Source organism: Danio rerio, chromosome 24 (genome assembly GCF_052040795.2).
Source record: "Danio rerio strain M-AB ecotype USA chromosome 24, GRCz13ab, whole genome shotgun sequence".
Lineage (NCBI taxonomy): Eukaryota > Metazoa > Chordata > Actinopteri > Cypriniformes > Danionidae > Danio > Danio rerio.
In genome coordinates this window covers 36,236,503-36,259,476 of record NC_141044.1, presented here as the reverse complement: position 1 = coordinate 36,259,476, position 22,974 = coordinate 36,236,503, and the positions used below count along the sequence as shown (strand labels likewise).

The 22,974-nt window shown below is 37.0% G+C and overlaps 1 protein-coding gene and 1 long non-coding RNA gene across 5 annotated transcripts in view; one reads left to right on the top strand and one right to left on the bottom strand.

Annotated features, from left to right (window-relative positions):
- Window positions 1-22,974, top strand: part of ralylb (RALY RNA binding protein like b) — a 490,264-nt gene that overhangs the window by 260,743 nt on the left and 206,547 nt on the right. Inside the window, exon 6 of one of the 4 annotated variants that reach the window (XM_087309880.1) lies at window positions 7,214-7,367. The exons of the other annotated variants lie outside the window; for them this stretch is intronic. The gene's annotated coding sequence lies outside the window, so the exon portion shown is untranslated. The remainder of the gene's footprint in view (window positions 1-7,213; window positions 7,368-22,974) is intronic. 4 annotated transcript variants of the gene reach the window in all.
- On the bottom strand, window positions 13,996-20,738 carry LOC147831124 (uncharacterized). The gene is made up of 3 exons (XR_015525268.1): window positions 18,666-20,738; window positions 16,971-18,534; window positions 13,996-15,914 (listed from the first exon to the last, which is right to left on the bottom strand). It is a non-coding gene; the product is annotated as an uncharacterized LOC147831124 (long non-coding RNA).

The window sequence follows — 22,974 nt, the reverse complement described above, 5'->3', positions numbered from 1 at the left end:
CACAGCAGAATGAACCAACAAAAACTCTGGCATACTGTAGCGTCCTGGTTAAAAGATGATTAAGTCTTTCACTTTCACAATTCATTTATTGATCACATCACATAGAAGGATTACACAGTGGTCATATATCTGGTAGGTTCTGTAATCTCTGTGTCATAATTAAAGTCCCCAAGTCTAACTTAAATCATTCAACAATATCAAACTATATGAAATTAAACAAAATAGCAAATTCAAATTGAATTGAAAATTCAAATCATAAACAATAGTTTGACACATTTTACGTTTTATTACACATACTGTATGCTTTGTATGGCGGATGCTCTTCCAGCCATAACAAGAACAATGCTGGAAATCACCCATACACTCTCTCTCAGACACACTCATTCAATATGGTCTAATTTAGTTCATTCAATTCACCAATACCGCATGTCTTTGGACTGTGGTCTTTGGACCAGGGAAACCGGAGCACCCAGGGAAAACTTAAGCAGACATGAGGAGAACCTTTTTTAGAATTTTTTTAGGGGTGGAGGGTATTGACAGTAAAGATTGGCAAAGAGAGGTAATATATTGGCAAAGGACTTTGACCTGGGAATCGAACTCGAGTCACCATGAGCACCTCAGTGTTATGTGTCAAAGCATTTAACCATCAGGCTGTTGACGCTGACACCAGTGACCTTCTTGCTGTGAGGGGACAGTGCTAACCACTGAGCCACGGTGCCACCCCTTTTAGCTAGACCTATATATTCAAATATACTTCATAAAAGGGCTACAAGATCTAACATCGAGATAATTAGTTTTTCTGCAGTATACAGTTGAAGTCAGAATTATTAGCCTCCCTGAATTATTAGCCCCCCTATTTATTTTTTCCCCAATTTCTGTTTAACGGAGAGAAGATTTGTTCAACACATTTCTAAACATAATATTTTTAATAATTCAATTCTAATAACTGATTTATTTTATATTTGCCATGATGACAGTAAATAATATTTGACTAGATATTTTTCAAGACACTTCTATACAGCTTAAAGTCACATTTAAAGGCTTAACTAGGTTAATTAGGTTAACTAGGCATTAGGTTAATTAGGCAAGTTATTGTATAACAATGGTTTATTCTGTAGACTATTGAAAAAAAAAAATAGCTTAAAGGGGCTAATAATTTAGTCCCTAAAATGGCTTTTAAAAAATGTAAAATATAGACTTTCTTCAGAAAAAAAAAATATGATCAGACATGCTGTAAAAATTTCTTTGCTCTGTTCATCATATGTTGGGAAATATTTAAAAAAGAAAAAAAAATCAAAGCGGTGGCTAATAATTGTGACTTCAGCTGTATATTGCGATAAAAACCCAATTTAGATCTCTATTTGGAAACAATTTAGACTGTTAGATTGATTCATTAATCAATTAACAATTATTCTGTATGGATGTGCATCAGTATAAAATAGAATAACAATCTACAGTACAAGTATGGATAAATATAATAAAGAAAAAGATACAAATGTGTTTTTTTTCATGTTTTCCGAAGTCTAACAGTATTCAGGTACACAGTAATTGAACATTCATTCATTCATTTTCCTTTGGCTTGGTCCCTTTATTTATTGGGGTCGCCACAGCGAAATGAACTGCCAACTTATCCAGCATATGTTTTACACTCTCACATTCACACTCGGAACATGCAAACTCCACACAAAAAATGCCATAATCTTTCTTTGAGGCTACAGTGCTAACCACTGAGCCACTAGTAATTGAATAATCATATGTAAAATAATAATGCATAGTCTTGGTTGTATAAAAAACCTAAACAATTAATCATTATTAAAGTTACAAAGGGTAAAGTTTCTTATGCTCAATCACTTTTAAAATCCTCATACAGTCGAAGGCCTTAAAAAAATGTGAATGATACATTATAACCCAGACTCATCATTGTGTATACATTATAATATCAATGCTGAAACGATATATTGTGCAGCCCTATACTTTAAAATTAGACTGTCATGACAATTTGATTATCAATTGTTAACAGGATCCTAACAATGCATCGTGAATGTTCAGAGAATGTTTCAGAATATAGTGGTAATATTATCAGAACTTTCTCTAAACATTTTGGTAAGCAATGAGTTAAGCTTTTTTTATTCTTGTTCTAAATGCAGACAAGGGGCATATTATGATGGTCATAGCCGGCCATCCCTATAAGCGAACCAAGGGATCGCTGCCACTAGGGGGCCCCCACAACTGACTAGTGGTGCAAGCCATGTTTGCTTTTGACGGTTCGTTATTCCAAGGTAACCTGCAAGACTGACCGGTCAACACAAGAACGCGAATCCGTGTATGGCCTTTGCTTTATAGCCTGCCCCATATATATATATATATATATATATATATATATATATATATATATATATATATATATATATATATATATATATATATATATATATATATATACCTGATTTAATTGGAAAATTGGACCATGAAAATTAAACGAATCTAACGCTATTCTGCAGGCGTAGAAAAACGGAGGGGAAAAATGACTAAGAGAAGAGAAATGCACAAAATAATTTTTAGCATCACTTTTAAGTGCTAATGATGACGTTAAAGACATAATCTGGCTGCACATTTATCGAAAATAGGCAATTGCAGGTTTATAAACATTGTCTTTTTAAAGGAAATATTAGATTTTTTTCCTGGTTATACAGATCCATTTTTTATTGTTTAAAACGCATTTTACTGAAATGCAATAGTACTGAAGTGTCTTTTACTGACATATTTTGCAAACTGGTAATATTTATTTTTTTCCTGAGGCATGTTTATAAAAGTCATGTCCTAATTTAATTAATCATAATTTAATACAAGCTCTGGACCCTGCATCTCGAATATAAGGAACAGGGTAGGAGACTGAAGGGAATAATATAGTTTTTGTTTGGGTATTAACATTAACCCAGTATTTGTTTCTTCCCTTTTTCTTATTTGTTTAATAATATTTAGTAATTTGATAATAATAAAATTTTTCGCATTTATAATATTTGCTTGTTGGTTTTATTATTAGGGGTCAAATTTTTGCAATAATTTATTTATTTTTTTATTCTTTTATTTTTTTTTTAGTTTAGAATGTATATTTTTTTACTAAGTAATGCTTTTCCACTTCTGGCTAATTTTTTTTTTTTAATTTGTTAAAAAAAAAAACTCAATCTAGAATCTTTTATAGAATCTTCAGTCTGTTAGCTAAATTAATAGAATATGTTTTAAACACCGTAAAAGGATGCTAAGTAGGTTTTTAGTCATTTAGAGAGGTCATTTTCAAAGCTGCTAGTTCACAAAAACAATGCCCTTTTAAAATATCCTAATAATTCGAATTGTTATCAAGTAGAAGAAATCAGACTTTACTTTTCGGTTTCATTGATTGTATTTAATAAGCAATATAATCATTGTGGGCCAGTTTGCAATGGCAATACTAAACTATTTAGAGCAAGGTAGGGCCCCAAAATGATTCTGCTCAGCGCCCCCAAATGTACAGGGCCGACCCTGATGGTGGTATGTATTGAGGAGAGGTTTATAATGTTTGAATTCTGTGTGGTCACTTCCCTCTTTTCCGTCCATATATCCGCAGGAGCAGATGTTGATAAGAGTCAGGCTGAGCGGGCGATAAGCCCAACCACAAAAACGTCTTCACCAGGAGAAATGAATGGCAGCTCCCAAAGGGGACTGTTTGTATTTTTTAGCTCCCATTTGTTGACGGAAATGCCAAGCTCCATGACTGGCTTCTGTTCAGTCGATCAGTCATTGGGATGTGCAGAGATGATTCCTCAGCAGGCCAATTTAGAGGTTCAGGTGCCACATTTCCAGAGACGACAGAATGAGTGCATGGAAGAAAAAATATGAATGCAGCGGCAAGCCACAAACACAGAGCAGGGAATTTTACACGCACACACTTTTTTTCTTTCTCTTTGTAGCTTTGTTTCCTAAATCCTCTCCCAGGCAGGAGTGCAAGGCCTTCAATGCCAACTGGCTTTTTATCTTGTGACATTTATTTCTTTCCTCTTCTTTTTTTTTTTCTTCCGTGAGGCTCAGCAGCTGTGCTGATGCAGATGGGCCGAGAGCAGTATACACCTCGCTGTAATAACACTATCTGTTTCCACATAAACAGACTAACAAATGTCAGCAGCTTGGCTAACCATGTGAGCATGGCAACCTTTCCGGTTAAGGGGAAGAAGGTTTTTTCTCGTCAGCCTGTGACGAGGCTGTGGTTTGTGTGTGTTTTGTGCTGGTGTGGGAGATTGACAGTCTAACAGATGTTCTCAGGTCACGGGTGTGATGCAGACGCAGGCCGCTGGGTTAATTCACCATGTGTCTCTCACTTTCTCCATCCCTCCAGCATCCATAATGATTGTTTTTTTCATTTCTTCTGTTGTCCTTGTTTCACTTACTAGATGTACATCCATATTTCCATTCATCTCAAACAGTTTGAATGCTGGCAAATATTAAGTCTTTACTGATACCTATGAAATAAATATGACACTTAAATCACCAAAGTCTCTGTCTTAAGAGTCCAGTGAAATTAAAATAATGTTTTTTAGAGGTTAGTTTCAGTCTGTTAGCTTCATTGATATCTATTAGCTAGTGTACAGCTACAAAACAGCGACAACATTTGCATTTTGAAAATATTGAATTGATATAAACATATAAAGCTTGCAGTTTGTCACTTCCGTCTAAATGGATCACCTCATACTACAGTTTCTTGTCAAATCTTGACCAATCAAATGCTTTCTAATAAATGCCTGCCTCCTTCAAGATGCTTCTCATTGGTTTTTTGTTTGATATGCTTGAGCTCAACCACTCTAACTGCCAGATAAAAAAGAAACGCTATTGGCTGTTTTTTTTAAAAGGTGAGGAGCTATACTCTGTCCCACCCTCTCTTAATTTCTCAGTTGTGATTAACATCAAATAAATAATGCACATTTCAAAGTACTTCACTAGACTTTTAGAAAGAAAGAAAGAAAGAAAGAAAGAAAGAAAGAAAGAGATGCACTAATATGGAAGTTTTAGTTGATATGATATGATATGATATGATATGATATGATATGATATGATAAGATATATGGTATGCATGAAATTAGCGCAATAAAATCTGGGCGATAAAATCGGTATTTGTATTTATTGACCAAACACCATTGTCAACACTGGCTGAATATTTTTTATCAGTATTTATTGACCAAACACCATTGTCACCACTGTGTGACAAAACCGTTATCTGTATTTATTGACCAAACACCATTGTCAACACTGGCCAAAACAATTTTTTATCAGTATTTATTGACCAAACACTAATTTCCACACTAGGTGAAAAAAATGGTATATATTGACCAAACTTGTATCGTTATTTATTGACCAAACACCATTGTCAACACTGGCCGAAAAAAAAATTGGTATCTGAATTTATTGACCAAACACCATTGTCACCACTGGGTGATAAAATCAGTATCTGTATTTATTGATGATGAAATCGGTATCGTATTTATTGACCAAACACTATTGTCAGCACTGGGCGATGAAATCGGTATCAGTATTTATTCACCAAACACAGTTGTCATCACTGGGTGATAAAATCGGTATTAGTATTTATTGATAATAAAATCTGTTTGGTATTTATTGACCAAACACCATTTTCACCACTGGGCGATGAAATCTGTTTTGGTATTGATTGACCAAACACCATTGTCATGCCTAGGCGATAATATCGGTATTAGTATTTATTGACCAAACCACATTGTCAATATTGATAAAAAAAAAAAAAGTATGGTATGGGAAGTTTTTCGTATGAAGGATATAGTTTTATTAAAATTTGGCTGCTGAGTGTGCACCTTGGAAGAAATGCCAATATGCTTAGAATGTAAGCTTGTCATTTCCAATAGAGACACGCGACTTGCATGACATGCAACTAGGAGCGACAAGCACATATTGTGCAAGCGGCGCAGAAGTGAAAAGTGTGCATTTTTCAGGCACACGTACAACTTTTCGAAATGGCACATGCACACCATGATTCATGCAAGTAGAACTAACCAATCTGCTTCACATTTTGTATGGAACATACACATTTTAGTAATAACGGCAGACTAATTCCCTCAGACAAACACAGCACATCCAACCACTGCAGTGCTTTTTACTTTTCTCCATAAACTTGTATCAGAGCAGCAGCAGTGGTTTGTCCCTTTGCCATACTCGAGAAAATGGTTGATGGTCGCCTAGTTTCGAGAGAGATGCCAGGGGAGCACGAGCAGAAAGCTCATTAAAAATGGCAAAAGAAAGCTTGTCTCTTCAGGTCAGAATAACAACACATGTGAAAATGAGTGCGGTGGCTAGCAGCAGTGAGGAGATTGTAAATAGAAAAGGATGTAAGGATGTTGCCAGAGTGGCTTTTTGGTTTCTTTTCTTGTGCATCCCAGCCACTAGCTCCCCATCTGAAACATTGCTTAGCATGAGGTAATGTAGTCATCCAACTTTACAATTTGTGATGTTGCATCTATTTGAGTAATGATGGCTGGTTCCTTTACTTGAAAGCTCAGATTTGCTTTACATAATTTCCAGTTTACAGAGTTTGAGGTTTACAGTATCATTATTATTCACACCTTTGATTGTTCAGCATTTACCATTGCACAAACTTTGTAACATTTTATCACGCTTGAGTCTCTAACACTTATGTTAATTTTATTATGAAGAGATGTTTTGTTTAAATATTTTTGTTTTTGACTAATAAAATTTATTATTGATACCGAGCGAAATTAAACATCATATCAGATTTTTTATTTTATTTTTTTTTTTTTGCAATATCGGCCAGCCCCACATGAACTTATAAAATATATTCCTTGAATGTGATTTTAGTTGCTTAGGATAAATACATCAGCCAAATGTAAATGCAGCTATTCTTTAATTATCTCGGATGTGTTATCTTGCAGTCGGAAAGTCATTTAGTTGAGATTGACCTTATGCATACATACTTTTTCTTATTTTGGTTGTGGTCAAATTTGAGGTCAATTTAAATCTAGTTCAGTCGTAAATTTTAGTAAAATAAAATTTGGTTCAATACTGTAATCAATCACACACATGCATACACACGCAGACATAAACACACACACACACACTTTCTTATTTCAGCCTCTCTTTCTCTCGCTCACTCGCTTTCTAATTTAAGCCCGTTGGTTTTTAATCTCTCCCTTGTCAGGAGTCCACTCTGCCACCCTGTTGTTGACATGCCAGATTGTGGTTCAGAAGGCCCCAGTGAATTGTGGGAAAGGTGACCTCTGCTGAATGTCTTTTGTGCAATTCACCTTGCTCCGAGACGATAACACCTAGAAGAAGAGACAGCATTCAGACTGGTGTGTGTGTGTGTGCATGCATGAGTGAGAGATATATTTTGTGTGCTTGCGTCTGTGTTCGTGTGTGTGTTTGCATGTGTGTGTGTGCAAAATGAAAAGAAAATACTGTAAAAACAAAACAAAATCATTCATTCATTCATTCATTTTCTTTTCAGCTTAGTCCCTTTATTAATCAGGGGTCGCCTCAGCGGAATGAACCACCAACTTAAATTGAACTTTATTGTTACTTTCACTACGTGTATCTAATATAAATAATACACATTGGCAAATTATATTTAAATGAATTGCTAGACTTCCATAGACTTTCTTGTGTGTTTTACAAACTCTTAATGTATTGTTTTACTAGTACTTTTGTGTATTTACATGTCTAAAACATAAAATAAGCATTGGGTGGTTAAAACATTGATAATATGTTTGTGATAAAATTGTGATAATATGACATGTCTTTCTCTGGCTCAGTTTGAATTTTTCACAACATACTTGTCAAGCTGGATAACAGGTAAACACCAGCACCAGGGACATTAGGTTCCTCACTCAAAAGTAGGATTCTGCAGTGATTTACCCTGCTTTTGCACCCTTCCTCTTCATCAAAGACACCAACATGTTTGCGTTTCAGGTGCTGCATCACTGACGTGGTGCTTCCGTCATCACTTTTGCATATTTGACCGTTAACACACTTTTTTTATTTATTTAGTGTGAAATGCTCCCCTTGGGTGACAAGGGTTGCACAGATTTCTCTGCCATCATCATGTATCTTTCCTCTAACGTTACCTCTGCTCGTTTTTTTTGCTCTGTCCTGTCTATGAGGCGCCAAACTCAAACAAGATGTTCACTCCGCTCAATGCTCAACTAAAGTTTTTTTTTTTAATAATCAAACATCTCCGTGTTGCGTGAAATGACGAATCGAATATGTAATTCATTGCCAACGCTTTTAGTAATAGATTTTAATCGATTCGTTGTTGCAGCCCTAAACACATGAATCAGATATGGGTCACAATTAAAAGAACGTATAAACAGACTGGCAAATGAATCAGATATACACTGTAAAAAGTGATTAGTTACTTAAAGCGAGTAAACCAATGGCCTTAAAAGAAACAAGTTGACTTTACAAAATTAAATTAAGTAAACCCATTGTAACTTGGAACTGTTAAGCTGACTTCATTTTATTATTATGCAAGTTGTATTCACTTTTCAAAAATAAAATTAAACTAATCACTTTTTCCAATACACATTTATTATATATATATATATATATATATATATATATATATATATATATATATATATTTTTTTTTTTTTCCCAGCTTTTCTGTATCTAGCAAAATGGTAGTATAAGTAAAACTAGAACCTAAAGTTTATTGATAAACTTTGATGTTGGCTTGAGAAAGCCAACGTGACTGCGCTAGGACTAGGAATGGCAGTTGGCAGGAAGCACAGTGGCGGTTGCTAAGTTGTTGCTAGGCAGTTGCTAAAACAATTATGGCATAGTTAGGTGGTTGCTAAGCAGTTGCTAAATGGCAATGCTCGTGTACATGTTTGATCAAATGTTAATACTTAGTAGACATTTCTAGCATATGTTATTGCATTTAGGTAATCATTCATAGCATGTAGCTAATCGTTATTAGCATTTGGCTTCCATTATCATTGTTACCATGCATAGTACACAGGAAGTCCCATTTGCTAGCATGAGTCAAACAAGCCAATGCCCAGGTCCCTACTATGTTCTGATGTAGAGGTATTGCTTTTTTAAATGGTTGCTAGGTTATACTGTTTTATTGCTATGGGGACATTTGACAGGTTAGTGATGATGCATCAAAGCTTCTTGGCAATATGAGTGATCTTAATCAACCCCGATGTTTCTATGACAGTCTTTATGAGTGTCAAAAACTGGACTTGAACATTATGTATTCCTGGTGTTGGGTTGCGGCTGGAAGGGCATTTGCTGTGTAAAACAAATGCTGGATAAGTTGGCGGTTCATTCCGTTGTGGCGATCCCTGATTAATAAAGAGACTAAGGGAATGAACATTATGTAAAAATGGCTTGCTGTATTTTTTTGAAAATACAATGCTTAATAAGTGTGAAAGTGATACATGCAAAAATGGCATGCCATATCAGTAAAAAATATGGAGTTTAAGTCAAAAAAGGCTTGCCATATTATAAGAAAAATAATGCTTAAAATTATTTATTGGAAAACTATAAGTCTGATAAACCTTAAAGATATAGCAACAAAATCTAACGCATCTAAATACAGCTTTTGGCCAAATTTGGGGCTTGTATAATTTTTTTTTATGCCCGGATTATAAAAATTTAATATTTAACATTTTTTATTAAACAATAAGTCTTATAGGCATGAGGAGAGATAGCAACAATCTTGAATGTAGAAAGCACATTTTGACCACATTTGGGCCTTGTGGCATGAACGGCCTAGGAGGAGATACGTTTGTTTTCAAGGACAGAGTAGCATAATTGTATGTTGGCTTTCTCAAGCCAACATAATAAACCTGCTCTTCCAGACTCCAATATGTCTTTTAAATTCAACAAAGGCTATATAGATTTTATAGACTTAATGAAGCACCAAATCTGTAATATTGTAATAACTACAGTAATTATTTGAAAAGAGACGTGCTGAAATAGTTTGTCATTGTGAAAGAGGTTTAGTTGACTTTAGAAGAAGCTACAATAAGCATAATTAAGCAAGCTTAACAGTTCCAAGTTATAATATGTTTACTTACATTATTTTGTCAAGTCAACTTGTTGCTTTTAAGGCAATTGCTTTACTCACTTTAAGTAACTAATTACTTTTTACAGCAACAAATCAGAATTGGGCGTCAAGACTTGAGAGTGTAGATGTGACCAAAGCCACTTCTGACACTAAATGATCAACTAGAAGTCAACTTATTATTTTTTGTTCCTAAAACAAGACATTTTTCAGGTAATGTACTGTTTTAAATCTGAGTTGGTAATCTGACTTATGTTTATAATAAAAAAAAACATTATGCAGTTTATTTATGTCCATTTAGAATCCTGAGAATACAATGTTCCTTTTCTTTTAGTAATGCGACTATAGCTGAAGTGCTGAAGTTCTTATGGAACCAGAGCAAGTACTTTTAATGGTCACAAAAATATCCTTTATTTTCTAAAGACTAAATATACATTCATTTTCTCTAAAATTAGATGCATAAAATGTGAGCTGGCCGTGCATCTTTGAAATTCATCCATTATTCATGTGCGAGATTTTACCTAATAGGCTGTTTTTACTGACATCACAAGGATGCATCATTCATGTGATTCGGCAAGCCATAGCATTTCTGAACAGGAGTTTGAGTGAGAGGTCTGGAGGAAAATGACATTGTGCCTATCTGTAGCAGTCAGGCTTGATTTTCCTCATTATTTCCTCCTTCCTGTAGGAATTAATGAGCTCTGAATCCCACGCCTTCTCATCAGCGGGTAATGCGGGCCACCATCAGTAATAGCCAGTTAAATGAGAGCTCTGCAGTCTAGACCGGAGATGATGGACAGACGTGTCAGAGCCGGGGTGAAAGTATTTCCCTCAGCTCTGTGGTATATGTCTGTCAGCACCTCGAGGCCTGCTTTTCAGTGTAAAACAGGGTGATGAGTCTATGGGAATGAAGTAGCTTGTGGCCAGATTTCAAAGAGGTCATGTGGTGTTAGTTTAAAAGATCATTGGTTTTGTTTATTATGTGGGTTTTCATTGTTTTTTGTTGTAATTTTATTTTATTTCCCAACCCAAGCTGAATTGGGTAGGCTAAATTGTCCATAGTGTATGAGTGTGTGTGTGTGTTTGTGAATGTTTCCCAGAGATGGGTTGCGGCTGGAAGGGCATCCGCTGTGTAAAAATGTGCTGGATAAGTTGGTGGTTCATTCCGCTGTGGCGACCCCGGATTAATAAAGGGACTAAGCTGACAAGAAAATGAATGATGAATGAAAATGTGATCTAGGCATTTGTGAAAGTAATATCTTTTCAGTCTGATATGTATTAAAATTAAAATGATTAATTTTGTGGGAGATGCATGGACACGCAAGGCAAATATTGCACCTTTTTTACAAAGTGGTAATTCAAAGTGCTTTACATTAACTAGAATAAAAGAAACATAAGAAATAAAATAAGAATCTAAAGGATAAATCTTCTTAAAACAGGTTTAAAAGGAATAATAATATAAAAGACACAAAAGTGTAATCTGTCAGACGCAGATGCAATACTCAAAAGAAAAATATTACAAAGCATCATATGGCCTTTTAAAAACTGCATATATTGCATATATTTGTAGACAGTGACTAAATAACATCTCAGATGTCCACATCAATGCTGATCTGTGTCTTTTTGCGACACTGAAGGTCGTAGATGAGGTCACAGCAGCCAAAAGCATTGCTCCGTGCTTCTGGATCTGCAGTGACAGATTAATTAAAAAGGGGTGCCAAACATGATGGGCCCTGCGATTGCTGTCAGATTCACCAGCGTCGCCACATGTGTTCTGGTTTAGTGTGGTTTCACTAGCATGAACAAAATCATGTGATTAAGCTCTACTTGAGTGGAAGGAACCTTTCAAAGCAAAAGCCCTCCTGTCAGAGCAGACTTAGCATTTGAGAACTTCTGACAGGCCTGTCTGGCTTCTGAAGGAGATTTGCCAGGGTAGTTTTTCCCCTCGTATGCTGTAGCTCTGGTTCTGATCTTTTTTTAGAGATCAGCAGCAGCCTTTGAACAAAAGGGTTTGGAAGAAACTGAAAGTAACACCTCTGTAACTGACTCACAGGTACATTTAAAATACATTTTTATTAATTATATTATGAAATAAATGTTTTTGAATAATAGTTTGAAAAGGAGCTAGCATGGTGGCTAAGTGGTTAGCATTGATGCCTTACAGTAAAAAGGTTGCTGGTTCAAGTCCTGGCTGGGCCAGTTGGTATTTCAATGTGGAGTTTGCATGTTCTCCCTGTGTTGGCGTGCGTTTCCTCCGGTTGCTACATTTTCCCCCACAGTCCAAAGACATACGCTATAGGTGAATCGAGGAAGCTAAATTGTCTGTAGTGTATGTGTGTGAACGAGAGTGTATGGATGTATCCCAGTGATGGGTTGCAGCTGGAAGGGCATCCGCTGTGTAAACATACGCTGGATAAGTTGGTGGCTCATTCCACTGTGGCGACCCCAGATGAATAAAGCTGAAAAGAAAGTGAATGAATGAGTAACATCAAGTGATGTTAGACTTCGATGTCATATCATGCATGACGTGAAAAAGATGTTGAATTTTTGTTAATTTTTAGTGGATGTCACTGCCTAAACCAACCAAATATCAACGCCAGCTGACGTTGGTATTAGATGTCTGCTGACGTCAGTATTAGACAACAAATTGACATTAATTTTTGGTCGCCATGATGTCGCAACCAAAATAGAACTGAAGATCATTGGCATATGATGTCTGTTTACATTTTGGCCCCTCGCAATTCTATATTTGTACCCCTACCCCTTCCCTTTGGCCCTTGAAACAGTGTGTGAGGGGAAGGGTTTCAAAATTTACCCCTAAGAAATGGGACACCACTACAACACCTGCACATGCCATCATATGTCATCGCGATCTCTTGCTTCATATGAGATCAGACGATAGCGACTGCTGTAGTGATTCTAGTTGTGTTTTTTTTTTGTTTTTTTTTGTGATATTTATCTTCAGGAAATCACTGAAGGCAACAATATCATGTTATCATAACGATCTAATATGGCAATAAGATCGTAACTGTACTGTGCATTTATATCATGGCCATATTCATCTATGTAAAAACACCAAAAACAACATTAACATTATAGCAGACACTGAAAGCTAATTCCCAGCCACTAGACTTCTCTGACTTTTCTTTTCGAGTGTCATCGAGTGTCAGAATGTTGTGGGACTGCTATACTGGAGTTATTATTATGAATTATAGATACAGATATGGCTACTAAGAATGCGCAAGTGATCTAAAGTGGTGGCGCACCTTACAAAGGCAAAGCAACATGGTCTAACACAAGAAAGACATGACCAGCAGGGCGCAGTTATGTAACATAGTGAACATACTGAACTGATATATTGTAGCAGCCAGAGGCATGAAAGCAGAAGCAGAGAGGTGTGATGCTTGGCATTCCACCATGGTCTTGCGAACCGCCCAAAGCAAGCACTCCATAACATTCTGCTCACGCTGGCTGGTAAATCAATACAGCTCAGATCTGCGGCAACATAAAATTTTGCGTGGATCGTAACTAAAAAATCTCAAATAACTGCCTAAAATTAAAGCACGTTGATCAAATAAGTTTCTTTTTCAAATCAGTGTTCCTTCTTGTGCTTTTTTTATTTTAGTACAGCTTTTGAAATAATGCTTGAATAGGACTAAGATTATTTTAGCCTATTTATTTAGACAGCTGTGTGTGTTATCTTATACAACAGTTTAACTGACTATTAGCCTATTAGCCTAGCAAAAATTTGCGTTTGTTTTTAAGCATGATGGTAAAACACAAACACGGTTATGAATAAATTAAAACATATGCTTGTTTCACGAGTTCACACTCAAAGATATCTGACTGAATAGAATATGCGTATTTGGCGTGCTGTCCTGAGAGAGGGCTCTGAGCTTGGCAAAACACCCTAACTCGTGTTATTCCCCTTATCAGGATAGAGAGAGAGAGACACACAGGGTCTGAGCGCAGTGTCTAGCCCAGCTTCAGAACGCTCCCTCCTCAGATTTAAATAGGTATCGGGTTTAATAGTGTGGAGTTGGGGTGGTGGAGGGACGCTGAAGTCAAAAGAAAACTAAGGTATGATGTGTTTGCCTATTTATAGGGGTTTGCTCTTGTTTGAGAACAAAACCGAAAACCACCCAGCTAAACACAGTCCAGACATTCTGGGTGCAGCTATGCTGTCGTTGTGGCTGGTGTATTCTGGGAAAATTTCTTACCCCTTGGTTTCGAGTATGGTCCTGAAAAATTTCTGTTTGAAGGGGTATCTAGACCTTACCCTTAGCCCTACGCCTTCAAGCTAAAGAGAATTGGGACACCCCTACCCCTTCACGTGAACATGCAAAACGAGGGGTAAGGGGAAGGGCTAAAGGGTAGAATTGGAATTGGGCATATATTCATTAATGAACAGATAATATCTTAAAAATAGTCAGTATTATTTTAACCAATCACTCATATTCTTAAAACATACAAAATAATTATCTTCAATGCAGTTTGTAGAAAAGCTGTCTACTTAAAAAAAATCATACTATAATTGTATGCAATTTAAATATAAGTACTGTACCTTAGGTCTTTTTCTAGCTTCGTTGTTGTAGTAGTGACTGTGGACAGAACAGGTTGATTGTAGGTCACATGCTTATGACAATCAAGCCATTGATCTAAACCCAGGCCAGGAAATAAACTACTGCTCCAGATAAGTGTAGAGGGTCACGGCTAATCTGAACCCATCTCTGCACCGCTATGTGCCCTGACACCAAATCAGAACCGAGTACGCGGCGTTCAGGCAAATCTAGACAGGTTCCTGCCCACAGCAACGATCTTCCTGCCAATCCACTCCACAGCAGACACACGGGTCATTTAGTTCTACACTCGCTCTCACAAGCAGACAGATCGACGGACGTGACACACACCTTATGAGGATATGCCGAGAGCAGGCGCAGGGGGGGAAAAGAGAATCTTAGGAATGACAGATTTGTTTGAGATTCAGGGAGGATCTGTCAAAGGCAATGCACTCCACTTTTGGCAGGCGAAGACTGTAAAAACAACAGTAGTTTAAGTTTTCTGTGTGCTGTGCTGCTCTGAATAAGTGTGACTGGACGGTCACAGCTCTGAATTATGTCACTGGCTATGTTTCCATCTTCCTGTTTGTATGGCCATCATGGAATATTGCATAAGTGATGTTTTGTAAACAAAGGAGGAGCATGTACAGAAGTTTCAGTATCGAATATGTATTTGACAATTATTCTATTATCAAATCAGTTCTTCAACAAACCCCTGTATATACCAAAGCTGTCTTACCTGCAGCATGTCACAACTTTAGCATCCCTCCACCACCTCGACACCTCACCTCTTAAGCATTACATTCCTATGGGGGGGAGCATTCTGGGGCCGGGCTAGATACTTTGCTCGAATCCCAACTCCTCTTTGTTTCCTGATAAGGGGAATAACTCGAGTTGGGGTGTCTCCCCAAGCTCAGAGGCCTCTCCCCTTACAGCATGCCAAATTCACCTTATACTTAAACGACTGCAAGTGTAAACTCGTGAAATAAAGCTTAAAGGAGATCTATTATGCAAAAATTTCTTATACAAGGGGTTTAAAGACAAAAACACTTTGATTGACATTCTCCCTTTGTATATGTCATCAGAGGGAAAAAAAACCCACCCACCAGTAACGATCTCTCTCTCATTAGCATAAATCTGCCTCTATGCTGGCACAAAGGCATTTGTAGCTCCGCCCTCTTTTAAAAAGAGCCCTGTCTAATTTGAATTTAAAGTGACTGTCACCAAAATGGAGCAATTAGGATCAAAACCTAAAAGAGGCGTTTTGACTGTAACGACCAAGTGTGCCGCAAGCCTACGTTTGAGTGAAGGTTTCGGCCGTTAGATCGCCCCCTGGGGGCTGGCTGCAGTACAAGTCATAAAGCCCGCCTCCTCCGTGTTAATGAAGGAGACTTGAGCCCAAATAAAAAAAAATATTACACTTGCAATAAAATGTCCCGAAAGATAGTTCTGGTGGATTAAGGCACTGGTTATTGTGCTGAAATAGGTGCAGATCTTCATTTTTGTAAACAGTTTGTTTTTAGCAGTAATTTAATGCTGGGCGTGTCATCGTGATTGACAGCTGTGATTGACAGTTTCTCAAAGCGCGGCGTCTGAGCTTCGGCAGGAGACTGAAGTAGACTGAAATGTTATTATTCGATTTCTGTGTTATTTTACGATGACAAAATGAGTTCAGCAGTAAACTATAGTTTCTGACATACATGATCCTGGTGGAACACTGTTTATTCGCTAAGTTCAGGGCTTTTTTCGGGCTTTATTAGTTTGCTGATACACGCCTAGCCACCCAGATAACAAAACACAGTTCCGGCTAGATTCTCGCCTGCCGGAGACTTATCTCTTAGAGCTCAGACTGACTAATGTTACCTCTGCTGGACCTACTCCGGATGCCTGGACTCACTGCCCGATTTCAGTCCGAGTCAATCGAGCCAGATGCGGCGGCCGAGCGAGCAGGCGCTGCCGCATGCGAGCCGGAATCAGCCCGCGACGCCGCGAGTAAGTTATGCGCTGCGGCCTGGAGCTGGCGCGATTGAATATATAAAACCCTCATATTTGTTAACATTATTACATCCATTTGTGTTGATATGACAGCAAACGCATGCTGAGAAGTTCGGGGGGCGTAGTTGATTTTACATAAAGCGTTTGATTGGAAGCTCGACTCTGCCCATTTTCGCGGCTCCTCCTCTGGCTCCATCAGACAATCCTTCTGCGCATGTCTGGCTCCAATTTCAGCAGTCTTTTGCGACAGTTTGTGCCCGTCAAGCAGGCGTTTTGCCCTCAAGGCGTTCAATGGGAAAAAGGGCTGTCGCGTCGTCCATATTTTTTACAGTCATTGGTAACGACTGGGTGGAGTGACAGAGGACAACAGGAGGTAAGATCCAATATGCAGATTTATTCAGCGTCAGGCAAGCAGTGGTCATACAGGTGCAAATGGGTATGTTAAGGCAGTCCAGAAACGTAGTCGGTATAAACAGGCAACAGGTCAAAAGGCAGACGGCTAAACAGGAGAACGAAGGTAAACAAGGCTAGGGTCTAACACAGAGAAACAAGACTGGGAGAAACGCTTTGTAATGCAACTGAAACAGCTAACAAGACTCGGCAACCAGGGTGAGTGAATGAGTGGTTTATGTATGGTGTGTTATCAGTCTCTGACAGGGTTCAGCTGGTGATTGTAATCAAGTTAGATGAATGAGCAGGCGTGCATGTCTGGGAAAAGTGCATGTATGAATGTGTAGTCCTGGGGAATGCGGAAGTGTAGTCCTGAGAGTTCGTGTGAGAACCAGCGATCTCTTGATAGCGATCGCTGGTTATGTGACATTGACAGAGTCATAAAACATTATTTGTGTGGTATGTTGGGCTGAAACTTCAAATTCACACTCTGGGGTAGGGCTATTCAATTAGTTTGTCATGGGGGCCAGTTCATGAATAGCATCCCAAATGAGGAGCCGGAGAAATATTACTTGTACATTAAGTGATGACACGAGCAATATAGTAGCTTATATGCTGTATTTTTGCCCCTTAAGACACCCATGTTGGCTTTTTCTACATTATAATGTTAATATGTTGTATTTTGAAACTACATAAGATCATTTCATTGTACAATGTGGCTTTTTTTTTACAAACATATGCAAATATTGTATTTCAAAGCACAGCAAAAGCAGTGCATTGCTTAAACAGGCCTTTTCTACATTCAAACAAATGCATATGCTCTGTTTTAAACTGGGTAACAATTAGGGATGCAACAGTTATAGATTTTGGTTGTATGATTATAGTCTGGAGTAATCATGGTTTTAACAGTTATCACCATTATTATGTACTTATTAAATTCAAAATTACTAGTTAAGATAATCACATAAAAACCGCTAAAATTTTAAAGTGTTGTTTATAGCTATTGATATATTGCTACTCAGTAACTAAATACAGTACAAAATATTAATAAAAAAACAAACAAACAGTAGTTCATTTTTTTCTTTTTGGACTTAAAAATAAATAAAAAAGTTTTTGATTTAACATGAGTGATCATTTCACAATGAAAATAAATGACAACAAACAATAAATGAATAAATAAATAAATAGGAATACATAAAAATAGTATTTGTCTAATGTTAATTTAAGCTATTTATTAGCTAAGAATTTAAATGAATTGTTGTTATTATCTGCGTTCATACATGCATAATCATTTAAATAACTTGTAATAATTTGTCTAACGTATCGTTTGTTTACACTGCACTGAAAGGCACACGCAACTCTCACCACTACAGCGTAAGATAATTTCTACGGTGTGCACATGGAGGGTGCGAGTGCATTATTGTCTTTGACTCATTGGATAAAAACATTTTTTTTCAAATGTTTATGTAATATTCCCGTCTTACTCACAAATCTAATTAATATCTTTGGAAACGTAGCTATTGACTTAATCAGAGGTGCATCTAAAATCACGTATTAGTATGTGGAAAAACAGTAAGTAAGCCAAGTAGTATGTCTGTATAAATAGTATTCAAAAAACAAAACAGTAGATTTGCCTTTTTGACTATGTATTATTCAGTCATAAGATAGCACCTAATAGTCAAAAACTGTTGCAGGACATACAAGCATTTAAATATCGATGTGAATGGATTCACTGACGATCGAATGAATTACATCAGTAATCCCTAACCTTTTTATCTTTGCAGACTGGTCGACACTCAAGTTTTACCAGGTGGTTGGGGGGTGTGGTTCTAGGTAGAACTCTAGTCAACCATTAACATTTTCTCAGATAATTATAACCTGAAAAAACATTGCTGCAACTCTGATACAAGTTTTATTTATTGACAAAAGTAAAAAGCACTGCAGTGTTTGAGTGTTCTGTGTTGAAGTAATTAGTTTCCCAACATGTGGATCATCCATATAAAGTATAAAGCTGCTTACTCAGTTCTTGTCATGTGGCTTATGGTGCGCTTGTAGCATTCTGAAAGATGTTTGGGGGCACCTGAAAGGCGCAAATGTGTCATACTGCTTTCACACATCACTCCCAACATGCGCACACAAGCTATGCACCTTCATTGGAAATAACAAACTTTTGCGTGGAAAGCACGCGATATGCAAGGAACCCCTAAAGCCGCTGTCATGTATGATCTCCAGCAGTTGACCCCATTGTACAGACATGCTGGATTTACCTGATTTGCTGACAAATGGGTTGCCTATCCATTTCTTAGCAGTTCTTCACTGGGCCTTTTCCCCTTTGCAAAGAATCTGTCCATAGATGTCTGTTTTTTACTCATTTTGCTAGCTTGTGAGTTAAATGTTGGTGCTCAAATGATACGATCATTTTTCAAAATCAAGATTTTTATCAGATATTAAATAAAATGGAAATAATTAAAGATTTCTTGTGTGACCTTGTACCAATTGATCGGGGGTCGAAGATCACTGAATTACAGTACCCGGATGAGCCCATGTTATTTAGTGGTTATTATCTTGAAATAACATAACTTAGAATGTTGTGACTGACCAATCAGTATTAAGTATTCCAAACAGTATTTGTTTATAAACACTGATATATTGAGATTTATGCGAACACTACATGCCTTTCTCTGAATCAGTGCGAGCCATTGCGGGAAAGCAGATTTGAATTTAGCTGCCGATTATATTTCACATTCAACTTTCAAATCACACTGTTGTCATTGTATGCATCCTTCTCTGATAATATCAGTTTGACACTTTAACATTCTTAACCACGCCCCTATTACCATGATGCACAAAAAGAAAGCCCCGCCCCCTACTCAATATTCCATTTCAATTAGAAAGTACATCAGAATACTGAATGGGCTTCCAGCTCAGTCAGTGTTGTTTTTGTCACACTGACTGTTGCTGATTCAGTAGCATCAATAACCTTTAATGAGAAGTCAGAGTTAGAGAGCATGCAATCGACAGTCTCCATGAAACAGCTGCTAAAGCACGAGCAATATTACGTATAGCAATAACATTAATTAAATTAGCCTGGTATACTTTCCATCCTGTATAATTGATTCTCTACGCTGAGCTTCTGGCTGACAGTGCAATCGTATGAGCATTTGCTGTCTAAATGAGAAACAGTTTCAAACTGTCTTCTATAGGAAAAAAAAAAGATTAGACTTCATAGTCACCGCTGCAGGGTTTCACCCACACATATAACAAAGCACAAAAATGCATTAAAGACTTTCCTCAACCTGCTTTTACAAACTTCACCTAATGGGTTTATTCTGCTCCTGTCATTCACATTTAAAAACTGAGGATGTGTTTTCTTCTGGAGGTCACATGCATTTGTATAAGACCCTCTAGCGTGGGTCATTTTAACACTGGGGTTATAATGAAAACATGTTCATTCTTGACGTGGCACTACTGGTAGCTGCTTTAGATCAATTTCTTCATGCTACCGCTGAAGAACAGATTTATTTATTTATTTATTTATTTGCAGTTATTTTTAAAATGTTAATGCAATTTATTAAAGAGCCCCATTTATGGGTCGCCGTGTTTAAAATTACTAATCCATTTATAAAGGAGTTGACTGATTACTTAAAATGAAGCGTCTCAATAACTAGTCTTCACCCGTTTCAGCGTGATGTCGATACGTAACTTAAGCCCCGCCCAATTGTTGGGCGCGCAAACCTGGGAAAGTTGAAACCTGCAGACCCGCCCACAAACATTGTAGCAGATCCCGGTTGAATCAAGCCATGACGCTGTGCTCAGTTGGATATTACTGGAAGTGTGAGGAAAAGTTAATGTTACTTTCTCTACCCAAAGATGAAACTGTAAAGAGTCAGTGGATATGGTTTATTTTTCCAAAAAAATTAAAAATAAATTTGGTGGTGGTTGAAATTATGTGAGTTTTCCAGAATAACAAAATGGGTGGGTGGCTGGAGATACAGGAGACTTCCATATGGCAGGTGTGCTCACACATACACTATGCACTCTGACTACTTCTGACTACTAGTGTTTTTGTTCTTGCATGCATATCAGCCTCTTGATGGAGACCCTTAATCCAAAATATGACCCTTTTTAATGCATAATAGGGGCTCTTTAACATTATATATTGCATATGATATAATAATTATTATATGATTATTGTCTTTGGTAAGCAATATTAACACTATACAATTTACACAATGTGTCTCACAGCAAGAAGGTCGCTGGGTTGCTGGTTCGAGCCTCAGCTCAGTTGGCGTTTCTGTGTGGAGTTTGCATGTTCTCCCTGCGTTCGTGTGGGTTTCCTCCGGGTGCTCCGGTTTCCCCCACAGTCCAAAGACATGCGGTACAGGTGATTTGGGTAGGCTAAATTGTCCATAATGTATAAGTGTGTGTGTAAATGTGTGTGTGGATGTTTCCCAGAGATGGGCTGTGGCTGGAAGGGCATCCGCTGCATAAAAACTTGCTGGATAAGCGGTTTATTCCACTGTGGCGACCCCTGATTAATAAAGGTACTAAGCCGACAAGAAAATGAAGGAATAATTGTGTTTATGTCTAATATATTTTGGTTGTACATTACATTGCCCCATGCAATATTTTTTAATTGTATAATATTTTATCATTTATATATAGAGTATATATACATAAATATCAATTTCATAAAATATTGTTATTAAATCTGTACTATACACATACTGAAAAAAAGTTCAGAATGTGTAAAAATATAGCAGATAGATAGATTCAATTATAGATGTAAACTTTATTATATATATATATATATATATATATATATATATATATATATATATATATATATATATATATATATATAAATGTTATAAAATACTGCATAAAAATATATTTTTTAGATTTTATTGTTTACATGCGTTTAAATTTTGTAAATCTTTTACATGCAAATATATAATTTATTTATGTATATGACACTCCTGTTTTTTCCAGGAGTCTCCTGTATTTCAAACCCATCTCCCGCCACCCTCCCATTTTGTTTTTTCTCCCAGAAAACTCCCAAATTCCCAAAAGTACATTATGTTGTCCAACAGCTGCAATATTTGTCAAACTGTAGTGAGTTTATTTATCTGCTGTCACTCTATGTGGGTGGATTAATACCCAAGGGTGAGGAAGCTGTACGACTTTGATAATGCAGAATATTGCATGGCTATCAGCCAATCAGATTGGAGAACCAGACAGAACTGTTTTATAATTAGTGCGTATTTGTGTTTGTGTGTGTGTGTGTGTGTGTATGTGTATAAACAGCATTATTTACAGTATTTTGCAGCAATTGTATTAGTATGTAAAAACATATTTGGTTATATTTTGCGTTAATAAGTTTGTAGAAAAAACTCTATTTAAAGGCCCAGATTTATATAAACATTTTAATTTCCATCTGAAGTCTGCTTGACTTTTTTTTGTCCTGCTTGACTCAAAACAAAAAATATTCTGAATGTCACCGGACTCAAAAGAGCATTGAATTGGACCTTTCATTCAGGTCACATACTGTAGAGCGATTGTGCACCTGTATTTTAACGTGGAGGTGTAACATTATAGGGTTTTAATGGAAACACATTCCTACCTGACATCGAATCGGCTGCAGCTGCGGTAAAGAAATTCCAGTCACGCCACCGCTGATGGACAGAGCTCAGAAATGCATATGAATTTTCAAGCTGTTTACAGCTGGAGAAAAAAAAACAGTAATAGGAGCCGGTATCTGTAGAAGCTGCAGTGGTTATTATCATATTTGAAAAATGCAGCATATGTATTCGAACTGAGACTTTTTGGTTTAATGTATGAATTGGTTATGCTGGGAAAGTGTCGCTCCTCAAACAGAATTTTACAGCTCAGCTTGATTGCTTCCTGAAAATTCATTACTCTCTTGACCCATCAGATCCGTGT